Source organism: Neolamprologus multifasciatus, chromosome 14, assembly GCF_963576455.1.
Source record: "Neolamprologus multifasciatus chromosome 14, fNeoMul1.2, whole genome shotgun sequence".
Classification (NCBI taxonomy): Eukaryota; Metazoa; Chordata; class Actinopteri; order Cichliformes; family Cichlidae; genus Neolamprologus; species Neolamprologus multifasciatus.
In genome coordinates, this window is record NC_140452.1 from 35,395,095 (window position 1) to 35,408,110 (window position 13,016).

General features: G+C 43.2%; 1 long non-coding RNA gene across 1 annotated transcript; it reads right to left on the reverse strand.

Moving 5' to 3' along the window:
* Positions 1-454: 454 nt before the first annotated feature.
* Positions 455-1,404, reverse strand: LOC146504521 (uncharacterized). Its single transcript, XR_014868677.1, has 2 exons — positions 783-1,404; positions 455-684 (listed from the first exon to the last, which is right to left on the reverse strand). It is a non-coding gene; the product is annotated as an uncharacterized LOC146504521 (long non-coding RNA).
* Between the last annotated feature and the right edge of the window lie 11,612 nt (positions 1,405-13,016).

The following is a 13,016-nucleotide window of genomic DNA, read 5'->3' on the forward strand; positions in this document are numbered from 1 at the left end:
GTCCAGACGCTTTTCTTTGCAAGCTACTTTGACCACCACACAGCTAGGTGCTTTACCTCGTCTCATCGTTGTCTCTGATGAGACGGTCACCGTGGTGTCATCTGCAGACCTGATGATGGAGTTGGATCCATACCCAGGTCTGCAGTCATAGAGGAACTCAGCACACAGCCTGTGGAGCGCCAGTGTTGAGTGTGATGGTGGTAGAGCAGTTATGGCCTGACCTAACATGCTGGGGTCTGTTGGTCAGAAAGTCCATGATCCAGGTACAGATGGAGTTGCTGAGTCCAAAATCCACAAGTTTGGTGATCAGCTTGGAGGGAATGACTGTACTGAATGCTGAGCTGAAGTCAACAAACAGCATTCTTACATAAGTATTGCAGAAATATCTGAGTACACGTTGCAAGAAGCTGCATTCCCAGATCACATCCAGTGTGTGCTGGAAAATTTGCAACGATTCTACAAAAATGTTCCACGTGGTGTTTTTTTTTTCTTCCTACTGGTGATGATCCAGTGGGGCTCCAGTCACTCCAGGCTCCCTTTTGGTGCCACAAAACAAACAAACTCGTGCGTCCATGACTGATCCTGCTGCTTCACTTCTGTATGAATTGATCTTTTCATGACTGTTCACTTTGGACAAGCAGGAAACAGAGGTGACGCTGACTTGTGGCTTCGCAGGATGATTCCCTTTAACAACAGGAGCACACAGTTTGTTTAGGCCACCATGAACAGCTCACATTGTAAATGACAAAGAGCCAGTATCTGATACTGCAGCTTCCACTCACTGTGACAGGATGGCTCGTAGGAGGTGAACACACTCTGCTTCATTGGGTTCCAGTTCAGATTAAGGGACAACACATGGAAAGACAGAAACTGGGAACAAATGTTAGAAAAATATTTACTGTTAGAAAACATTCAGTGTAAACAAGATCGTCTTTTCTGTTTGGCTTCAAATCTGAGTCTCCAAAAGCCCGTCAGGCAGTAGAGTTGGTATAAACAGAGAGAGGAGATGAAGCTTTTTTTTTATGGAGGACCACAAGAGCCACGCGCATCGAAATAAAAAATTCTGCACTTAATTAATGAATTGTAGAATAAAATCTGCATTTGTAAATTCATTTTTGAATTCCAATTTAATAAACTGCATTTCAAAATCCATTTCCCTTTCCTGTTCCCTCAGGGATTAACATGTGGATTAGCAGTTGGATTAACAACTTCATTTTAAAAATCCTGCTGCTATTCAAATTAGCCACACCGTGGGATGTAAGGAGCTCTCTGATTGGTTGGTCAGACACAGGCTGTCTGCCAGCTTGGATTTTTCTAGCTCATAGCTTCGCCCTGCTAAGAAGCGTGTGTGCTTGTACAAAGGCTATTCAGCCTCAGGATTTACACTCGGCTCGACACACACTCACACACTCACAGTGGATTCATTTCCAAAGATCAGGGAGCACTGCTTTAGGGCTGGTCTGGAGACATTAACTGGCTCTACGTGAGAGAAAGTGTTGTAAGGACTGAGAACAAACAGTGTTAATTTTTGGTGCACATTATGGCAGCTGGGAACAATCACGATAAAATATCATACGATATAATCACACACACACACACACACACACACACACACACACACACATACTTTGAACCTACACTGAAGTGTTTTTATATATGAGATTGTGCCACTTGCTGAGTAAGATTTAATAATTAGGATTAATGTGTGATGTTTGACCGTGTCATGACCTATTGTGATAAGCCAAAGGGTAGTGAGAGTCCTGACTGGCCTTTGGCCAAGACCTTGGCCGCTAACTGACCCCTGCAGTTGTGTTTGGCTGGAGAACGGGTGGGAAAGTTACCCAGCAGCAGGGGCAGGGATTCTGGTCCCTATATATTAGGGGACCAGAGGACACCCCAGCACTTTTTTCCCCTCTGCTGTTTCTCTCTGTCCGTCTCTGTGTTGCTCTATTGCAGGGGTCAGCAACCCTGGGCAAAGTTGGCACGCGAAGGGTTAACTGATGGCACGACCATAGCTGGACTAGCCATCGGGCATTTGCCCGGTGGGTCGATGGTGATTTTTCATTTTTATGGGCCGATGATTTTATTTTATTTTTTCTAACGGTATAAACAATGAAAGGTGGTGGATTGGCCACATGCTGGCCTATGTGTAAAAATAACTCAGTTGTTTGGTGGTGGCTGTGGCGGAGCTTCCACAGAGGCCAGCAGGTGGATGAGGGAAGGGGGAGGCAGGAGGAGCAGAGACCCGAGGCGGTGAACTGAACTTCAGGTAAGAAGTTATGACCTGCAGTCTATCTGGGTCAGATATGAACCAAGTTTAGTTTATTTTCGTTATGCTGACTTTTTACAGTCAGTTACAATAACTCTGCGTACTAGCTAGCATGACTGAGTTTCTATACTGCTAGGTGGTGCTATGATGTTACTGATAGTGAACTTTATTTTATTCATAAGGTTAGTTAGTAGAGTTTCCAACCGTCCCGTAAAAAGACAGAATCGTCTCGTATTCAGAGAAAATATTACGCGTTTCGTGTTGAGGTGAAAAGGAACAGTTTGTCCCGGACTTCAGCTACAATGAAAAAGACACAAAGCTGGAGTTATTCTGTGTCTTTGCTGCACAGCTGCCTCTTCTTCTCTCATTCTCTCTCCTGTTTCTCCTTCAATCATGAAACTGATCAATGATCGTCTCTCTTGTTTGTTTATCGTCCACTTTGCGCCAGATGATGCGCTAAACAACAGCAGCACGTTTAAGCTTGATCAGCTGTTGTTAGAATTGATTTAATATTAATTTCTAGTATCAGCTGATGTTTGCTGGAGCCACAGCTGTAAAGCTGCTGGTCATGATGGTTTGGATCTGTGGTGAGAGGGAAACATGAAGATGAAACCAGGAGATGTCCTTACTGAATCATCAGAGCTGAACAGCTGATGGAGAAACAGGTTTACCTTTTAGGTGACATGGATGAGTTGAAGTTATGAACTGTTTCTGAGAGACAAATTGTTAAGGTGAATTGTTAAATATTGTCATTTTTATGTTTATCATTTGTACATTGTTTTAAGGAATTCTTTCTGTCCTCCCCTCCCCAGATCTTTAAGATTCTGGGAGGGGGGGCGGTAGTGTTTCTGATCACAGGAACACCCTCTGTGAAGGTCTGTTTGATGTGGTAAACTTCCTCCCCTTTGTATGGCTTCATTGTGTTATCTGGGGTGTGGGGGGACTACCCTCTTTATGACCAAGGATGTTCCTGTGCTTTTATGTTATAGGACCCTTTGATCTGACACACACACACACACACACACACACACACACACTCTCTCTCTCACATAACACACACACAGTGCCTTGTCTTTGTAACCAAGGGGGTTACGTGGGGAAGGTACGTGTTGTAAACTATTGTTTATTGTGTGAACGTTGCCAATAAAAGGGAGCGAGAGGGGGCAGTCGGAGAGGTCATTTTGTGATGAGCTGACATACCGACAAGGCCTCCCTTGCAAGTGAAAAGATCGATCGCTGTTGCCTTGTCTTTCTTTCATGGGAATAAGTTCTGGGATCAGCGGGGTCTGACTTAGACACAACATTTATTTGGTCCTTCAGAGCCGGAGCCCAAGAATTTTGCCGTACACTGAGGAGAGAGAGGACAAGCCGCAGACTGTCAACAGCCAGGCCGTAGGACGCCTGATAAAGCCCTGAAGTGTTAAAGTCGCGACCAGGCCGGCGAGATAGCGTTTGAACTCCCCTCGTGGACGGCGACTGACGGGATTCTGGAACTCTCCTGTGAACGAAACGCAACACAACAGTAAGCAAACAGAGAGCGTCTCTATAACCGTGTGAATGAATGTGGAATTCTAGATAGGAATGCGTCACTGAGACTGCGCGGGTACACGCGAGTCCAGGGGAGCGCTGGTTGCGCGGTTTCACGCGAACCTAAAACAATAGAGAGCGGCTACGTGACCGTGCAGGTTCTCGCAGGTACGTGAGTGCGCCAGCCGTGCGGGAAGGTCGCAGGCTATTAAAGAAAGAAATGGCTCCGCAGCTGCGCGGTTTCACGCGAGCACGGGAGTGCGTTGGACTGTGCGTTTCGGACGCAGGTCCATGAGAGCTGTGCGGGAAGGATGCAGGCTATTAAAGAAAAGAAACGGCTCCGCAGCTGCGCGGTTTCACGCAAGCACAGGAGTGCGTTGGTTGCGTTGGTTGCGCGGGTCCACGCGAACTTAGAGGAAGCGGCTCTGTGACTGTGCGGATAGGTCGCAGGTCCAGAAGCACGCTAGCTGTGCGTGTAGACGCAAGCTGCCTGGTTTCTCCGCCAGTGTTTTTGTTTTTGTTTTAATCTTTTTGATTTATTTAAGGAGGGTAAGGTTGGTTTCTCCGCCGAAAGGAGGATAGAGCTCTATAAAATAAAAGGGACTCCGCAGTTAAGGGTGTTGAGTATATGGTTTCTCCACCAATGTATAAGGAGGAAAGAGCTCGCCGCGGTATAGAGAGTTTAAGATTATAGGCCTTAAAAAGTGTGTGAATGAACGTATGCGTGTGTAAGTGAACGCAGCCACACAGAAGGAAACCTAAAGCGGTGTTAACTAATTCTGTGACCTGTTGTGTACACGTAGCCTGGATTTTTGAGGTAAGGTGTTACCTGCCGCAAACTTAAAAGAATTGTCATAATGGGGAATAAAATGTGTAAGTCTGCCTTAGAAGGGGATGTAAAATTTATGGAGAAATTTTTACCGGGCTGCACGCAGTATGTAGGTTGTTGACGTGAAAAATATGGATTTGAATGGACATTAGTGGAAGTTAAGAGTAAAGTGCTTGTAGAAAGAATAGCTGTAAGTGTAGCCGGTAAAACAGGGAAAGTGAAGCAGAGGAAGGAGTTGCAGTTAGCAGTTGCTCAAAAGAGAAGAGGAGCACAGAATGTTAAAAGAGCAATATTGCAAGTAGTAGTTGTAAAACCTGAGGATGAAACCACAGCTCAATCCACTGCAACTACTTTAGAACAACACCGTAGAAAAGCATTAGGAAGAGCAAGAATGTTAGCAGAAAGAAAGGCAGAGAAGAGTGTGAGAGAGCAGAAGCAGAGGAGGAGAAATTAAAGGCTGAGTATGGAGAGGCATTAGGAGCAGCATCGAGTCTAAGACAGACTAGGCAGGGCAGGAAACAGAAAGTAAAGTTAGTGAACACAAACGTTACAACCACATATCCATCCCTGACACAACACAAAAAAACATATGGTGTTTCTGTCCCAGAGTGTGAAGATGAAGAAAGTTTTTCTCCTGATCCATTCTGTGAGGTGAGCACTTACCCTATGGTAGAGGTTGCTAACCCACATTATGGAGTGGACGGGGATGATAGCCGCACTCTTCATGTTTACCGGCCATGGACCGAGTCTGAATGTGCTGATGCTTGCAAGAGCCTTGGAGACCCATTGACTAATGTTGATGAGTTCATAGCTCGACACAGACAGCTTTGTTCTTCATACCGTTTAAATGGACAGGAAACTTAGGTTACTTTTAGGAGATGCCTCACTTATAATTGGACCCGTGTCAGAGGACAGTACACAGGTAAAGGGCCAGGTGATAACACCCTGCCCTATGGAGATGCAGATCTCGTTGTCGAAATTAATGAAGTGTAATTGTGATCTAAGCAGAAGTGAGTGTGAGCGTGTTTGACGTCACGGTGTGTGTGAAAAGGTATCCAGCTGGGGCAGACATGATTCTGCAGATCACCTGCCCAGTGGACAAAAAGAAATTAAATAGTTGTGTGGATGAATGACAGCATGAAGAGTGTTTGGTGTTTCTCAGTCTGAAACAGCTGTAATGCTATTTTCTGTTTTGGAGAAAAGGACAGTTAAAAAAAACAGAGAGAGATGTGTGTTGTTTAAGCAGTGATGAGATTAATGAAAGTGTGATGAGAGAGGAACACAAAAACATACAGAAAATGCATTAACTATACTAACCCTACATACATATACACAATAAATGATACTCATGAAGACCAGACAGCATCGTAAGCATGAGATTCTGTTTGTCATCTTGTCCAAGTCACTAGTAAGATGAAAGTGATACATAGACTAGTGGACTGAATATTATAGGAGGACAGATGGTTGCATCATAGAGGAGAAAACAGAACGCTGATGAGAGGTTTTAGATGAGTGAGCTGATTGTGAGTTTCTGGTGTGTGAAGAAGTTTTAACATGGCACACATTTAGTTACATGAGAAGGGTTGTTACGATTTATCCCCCTGGCATGAAGAACACGTGTCATGACTTAAACAAGGCCTTTCTTTCCTTTCCTTTATTTTCTTTATTTCCTTTTATTTTGTTGCTTTCATGGTGCACTGAAGTTTTGTTTGATGATCTCTGTTTGAGCAGATCTGCACGATTAGAACAGAAGCGCTATATACTATACTATACTCGTCGTGGAGAATACTGTTGCAAAGTGAGCTTCTCCAAAATTAAAATGGGCTCAGGAGAAAGCCACTTATTTGGGACAATTAGGAAACAAGTTCCTGTCCAAAAGGATTCAACGAGGAAATCCAGTCTAAATTATTTTTCTTTTTGAAATGACGTCAATTTGCTGAGCGTGGAAACGAATGCGACAATAATTTCCACAATCTGCAAAGAATCACTGAGTGAGAATTTTAAAATAAATGGGGAAGCTGACAAGACTGACTCAACACCATTGTGTGAAGTTAACCCCCACCTGACAAAGGTGTGGATGTATCTCTGTGTGTGTCTATCTGTTGCAGGAGCAGAAGGAGACCACAGGAGGAATCTTGGGTCACATGACTATGTGAACGCTGCAAATTTAACCTTTTTAGTTTAAAATTTCTTGTGTCTGTGAATTTACCATGGGTGTGTTATTCACTACCTTATGTTGCTCACAGAGATTACTGTGAGAAAGAGTGTATACACCTGCGCAGCGCTAACATTTACATTTCTTTTTACAGCAGATGGTTAATCATGTGATTTGATCATGTGATTTACAGCAGGACACAATTTAATGATGTTTTTCTACCACAGGATTACTGAGATTTTGTGTGAAGGAAACTGGCTATATGTTGATGATCAAATTACACTGTGTTGTTGAGAGAATGTTGGAGAAAATGTGAAAATTACAGGGGAGAAATTAATACAGTTTGAGACATACTGTGATGAGACCATTGTTACTTTTCCACAGTGAGTGTTAACTTTATGACTTTTCACAGCTCCTCTGGAATCTGGATGGCCGACACCTGACCAGGATGAACCGTGTGTTTGGCTAATGTTTGTTTTTCCTTAAGAGTGCTAAAGGATTCAGCAGACAGACAAGTGACAATTGAACAGATGTGCAGTGGTTACAGAATAGTTACATGGGGCTCATTATCTGACCACTATTGGGCTCATGGTGAGTGACAAACTTAAGGGAAGTCACTGATTACAATGTGGAATGACGTTGAGATGTTCAATGATTTGGAACAAATTATGGGAAAAAGTAGGAGTTTAATGAGTTTAGAATAAACCTGCAATGATCCTTGTCTCTGTGATGCTGAATACTTTATTACTCTTACGAGCTGCAGTTGGTTGCAAATGTGAGGTTGTTTTAACTTTAAGACTTTGTCTTCTAGGATACAGGAGCTGGGAGTTAAACAAGCAAAACATTTAATTGCTGACTAATGTTTTTACGCAGAGAGCTGTGCTACTGGGCTTCCAGGAGCGTTGGAACATGAGAACCTGAGGGAGCGTGCCAAACTCCAAAGAGTGACAGCGCAGAGGAGGTCCAGCGATGGACTTGTGGTTCTGTGAACAGCACAAATGCCAGGTGACTGTAAAATAACTAACAGCACTTGTTCCACAAGTGAAGCCAGTAACTTACCATCCTAAAAGATTAGCTCTAGTTGCTTGTGCTTTACCTCCATGCGTGAGATCAGTATGTGCAGCAGCTTAAGCTGTACAATGTTTCAGGAAATAGTTTATTTCATTTTTTGACATTGTTGGTTCCACACGAGGTAGATGTTTACTACTGCAGACTAAAATTACATTTCTGTCACTTACAAGACACTTGTCTTTAATGTTACTGTTACTCTCACAACCATACATAACCATAAAGCGGTGCACAATTCTGAATCTGTCAAACCCTTTTTGCCAACGTAAGAGGAGGGCACTTCTCATGAGTGTAGAGAGGACATGGAGAAGAAGTGTAAGTCGAGGGATGACTTAATAGCTGTGCCACTCGTTGAGGGAAAGGTTTGGTTTGTTGATGGTTTGAGTTTTACAACAGCAGAGGGACAGACTAGAACACGTTTTACTGTAGTAGACAGTGAGAAAGTTATCTATGCAGGACAACTAACATGTTTCATATTTGCTTGAGCAGCAGAGATGCTAGGTTTAACGGAAACGTGTAAAGCTGCAGAGAAACAATATACCCTGATAGCCAGTGTGCATTTGCTACATTACATTTCCTTGTAGTGCAGTGAGTGAGACGAGGTGTGACAACCTCTACAGGGAAACCTGTAGAACACACCAAACTCTTGCAAGATCTGCTGGAGGCAGTGTTATTAACCAGTGGAATTGCCGTTTGTAAATGTGCAGCACACATGTGAGGGAAAGATCCAGTTGCATTAGGGAAAGTTTTTGCAGATAACATCGCAAAAGAGGCAGTTTTAGGTAAACATGGTGTTAACATTTTGGCAGTACAACATCAGCAGACATGTAGGCCCACTCACCTACAGTAGGAAAACAGTTGTGACTTACAGAAGGAGTGAGCTTGCAGGTTGGTGTTTATTATCTGTGTGATAAACCAATACTGCCTAATAATAATAATGCTAATAATAATGCTATTTTGAGCCATGGGCTTTGCAATGTCTCCACAGGGGGGATGATGGCAGCAGTAGGTTATACTCACTCTAGGATTATTAAATACTTTAAAAAAAAAATTGCATTTGCAGGCAGAGAACTAATAGAACAGTAAAGTTAAGACTTAGGAAGACAGGCAGGACATGGTTAGACTGTATAGAATTAATTAAGATGTACATGAGGATTCCTCCAACAGAGAATGGTCTGACTCTTTGAGATTATATATGTTAGAGCATTTAGAGTTCTAGTCTTCTGTAGTGATGATAGAAAAACAGAAGAGAGAGCATATTAGCAGATTAGATGCTTGAAATGTTTAAAAGTAAAGTAGTCATGAGAACAAATGATCTGCCAGATGATTCTGTTTCTCTGCAGGAGCAGAGTCTGAAGTCTGGAGATTGGATGTTGATAAGGCCATGGAGAGGAAGTGCTGGTCCAGTCCGCGGTGGAAGGTCCCTATCGGGTGCTGCTGACGACCACCACAGCAGTGAAGATTGCCGGAAGGAATACATGGATACATCAAGCGCACTGCAAGAAGGTGACACACATCCAGGCCAGCTCGGAGTAAGTGGCAGGAAGACCGGGTACAAAGGGGGGGAAAGCCTCCAGGGCCCCTCGTCTCAATCCGGTGAAGAAACCAACTGAGCCACAGGTACTCATCAGAATGGCTGGGAATGTGCTGTGCATCTTCTTGAGCCTGTGGACCCAGAGTGGGATGACAGGGAGCGCACTGGCACAGAGCAAACCACACCCAGTACCCACATGGGTTTTCAACAACTACTGGTGGCAGTTTAAGAACACAACCGCTCACATAAAGAACGAGACCAATGGTTATGCTTGTGATGCCACTGGCTACACATTCTTCTGGACTGTGGCCATATAGCATCACTGAGAGCGAGACAGTTTGTTTGGTTGCCTTAGCAACACATCCAGGAGTAAACATACTTGGAATACTGCCAACTTTTCAACTGCTCTGAACCTGAATGGACGATTGATTCACCAGTAGCCGGGAAGGTGAACTGCTCTGGTACGTCAGACCTGCTAGTCTGACTCAAAGGATCTGACTCGCTGCAGGACATTGAACAGCTAAACGAACTGGAAACAGGCCGATTGCCTATGTGCATAAAGGACAATGGATTAGTCCAAGTTGAAGATTTACCGTGGAATTTGTGCAACATCACCTATTCTTTTGTCTTCTGCAAGAATGATGTAAACAGAGAAGCCTTTTGTCTACATCTACATCATGAACACTTGAGGTTTTGAGCCAAGAAGATCAAAACAGCTTGATCCAATTTCCTTTACAAAGCTTTTTCTGTGGTGACAACAGGACAGGAGAAGAGTTGTAAATGCAGATAACTCACCAGTTGACTCTAACCCCCACAGGAAGCCTACAGTGAGATTTGGGGGGTTGATAGGAGTCATAAAAAGGGGTGTTGACCAGGCTACAGCTTTGAAGTTAGCTGAGAGCCACATGGACAAACAATGAAGTCAACTGATGTGTTTGAATGCATATGTCTGTATACAGTTGGATTGTAGTGACATATGATTTTTGAGAATGATGATTCTTCTTGTTTGACTTTTGATATTCAGTTGTTTACTTGCAGAAATACATAATGAATCGCACGACAGGAATAGACGCACCATAAGGCTGGATAGGTTGGTTAATGTCTGGTCCTTGGTGGCATCCTCTTTTGAAAAATTAATTCCTGTTTATGTATTGTTGATGCTGATTTGCTTATGTATAGGATACATTTTACCTTGTATAAGATCAATGCTGACTAAGATGATTTCCAATACATTTGTTAATTATGTACTTTTGCAACAATATGACATGACTGAAATTACTGACATGACAGAAGCCTGTGTATAAATGATGCCTGTGCTGAAAATGTCAAGCATCAGGTGCATGGCTAGAATGTACTACATAGGAATAATTTGAGGCATAAAAATGACAAACAGGAGGGTTATGTCAGGGTGAATTGTTAAATATTGTCATTTTTATGTTTGCCATTTGTACATTGTTTTAATTCTGTGAAAGGAATTCTTTCTGTCCTCCCCTCCCCAGATTCTCGAGGTTCTAGGTGGGGGGCTGTAGGGCTGTAGTCTTTTATCATCCTTGTGCTTTTGATGTAAGCTTCCTGCGTTTACGACCCTTTGGTCAGCAGGAGGTCTAACACACACACACACACACACACACACACACACACACACACACACACACACACACACATTCTCACATAACACACACACAGTGCCTTGTTATTTGTAACCAAGGGGGGTTACGTGGGGAAGGTACGTGTTGTAAACTATTGTTTATTGTGTGAACGTTGCCAATAAAAGGGAGCGAGAGGGGGTAGTCGGAGAGGTCATTTTGTGATGAACTAAGATACCGACAGGCCTCCCTTGCAAGTAAAAAGATCGATCGCTGTTGCCTTGTCTTTCTTTCATGGGAATAAGTTCTGGGATCAGCGGGGTCTGATTTAGACCCAACATCATCCTTGAAGATTGAGGGTACCCATGCTTTCAATGTCAACTACCCGTCATCACTCCCTATAAATATGGCAAATGCAAGGTGTGGGAGCCGAGCACTTTAACAGCCATCATTCCAGGGCACGCTCCATCATAGAGTGTGCTTTTGGAATGATGAAGGAATTATAAAATGTTTGTATATAGTTTTTTTTAATAAAATAATAAAATACATATTTTTTAAACCACATCATCTGCCTCAGTGCTAGTGAAATTGTGGCCTCAGAGGATGAGGGAGAGGCTGCAAATCCTGCAAACCCTGTGGATGGACAATGCAGTGGACAGTCGGAGAAAGCATCCTAAAGCTCTCTATGCAGACCACCCTGTGTATGATTCTCCATTCGTCGACAACAAAAGATGAACCACAGGACTCATTTGCAGCATGCCATCCATGTCTAATCTGGCTTCGGCAGACTCAGCAACACTGCCAGAGACTTCCTGTTTCTTCAAACTATTAAAGTTTTTTTTTTAAACAGTCCAGGAAGAAGTCAGTTAATCCTGTGTCAATAACTGTCAACAACTATAAGATTTTTTTTGACTGGATTATTCATCCAGAATTGCTGTGTGTTGTTGACCTACAGCAGACAAGAGCTTCTGGACATTTGGACTGAGAACTCCAACAGTTTTGATCGTTCTACACCCTCTTCAGTTGATGATTTTGCTAACTCCTTTCTCTCTACCTGCTCCTCTTTACTGGACATTGTGGCTCCTATGAAAGTAAAAAGGCCTAGAAGCTGCGCTTTACGACGCGTTTGCCACCAGGCTGAAAGGCGGTAAAAAAAAAAGATAGGCTCCAGGTGTCTTTTGATATCCTTCGCAGCACCCGCCTGGAATTTCAGAAATCTGCTAAGTTGGCTAAAGCGGCTTTTCTGTCAGGTGTCATTGCGGATAACAGTCACAACCCACGTATTTTATTTAAGACTTTTAACTCATTGATCAATCCTTGTCCTGAAACGCCTCGATTGGCTTCCTTAGCCCTTTGTGAAAAAATTTTAAACTCACTTTACAGGCAGAATCTTATCTCTAAGAGTCTCACACCCCCCTGTGATGAGTCAGGCCCCAGCATTACGATGCTCTACTAACCTCAATCAGTTTGATCCAGTTTCGCTCCCTACTCTTAAGGGTATAATTGATCACCTAAAAAACTCAAACGCTGCTCATGCCATCCTTCCATCTCGCATTATTAAAGATGGGTTTAACATTATCGGGCCCTGTATTTTATCATTAATTAACCTGTCACTGTTATCGGGTTGTGTTCCGGCTGCTTTTAAACACGCTGTAGTGCAACCTATACTCAAAAAGAGCTCCCTTGATCAGAATGACCTCGCTAACTTTAGACCTATTTCCAAACTCCCGTTTCTGTCTAAAATCCTAGAGAAGATTGTTCATTCCCAACTTCAAACTTATTTGGATGCAAATAATATCGGGGAAAATTTTCAGTCGGGGTTTAAGCCACACCATAGCACGGAAACTGCATTACTGACAGTCTTTAATGATCTTCTCTCAATTGCTGACTCAGGGCGCCCTGTGGTGTTAATTTTGCTTGATTTGTCCTCTGCTTTTGATTTGGTGGACCATAATGTCCTTTTAATGAGGCTTGAGCATCTGGTGGGCATCACGGGCAGTGCCCTTAGCTGGTTTAAATCTCTCAGAAAGGTCCTTTTCTGTCACCAT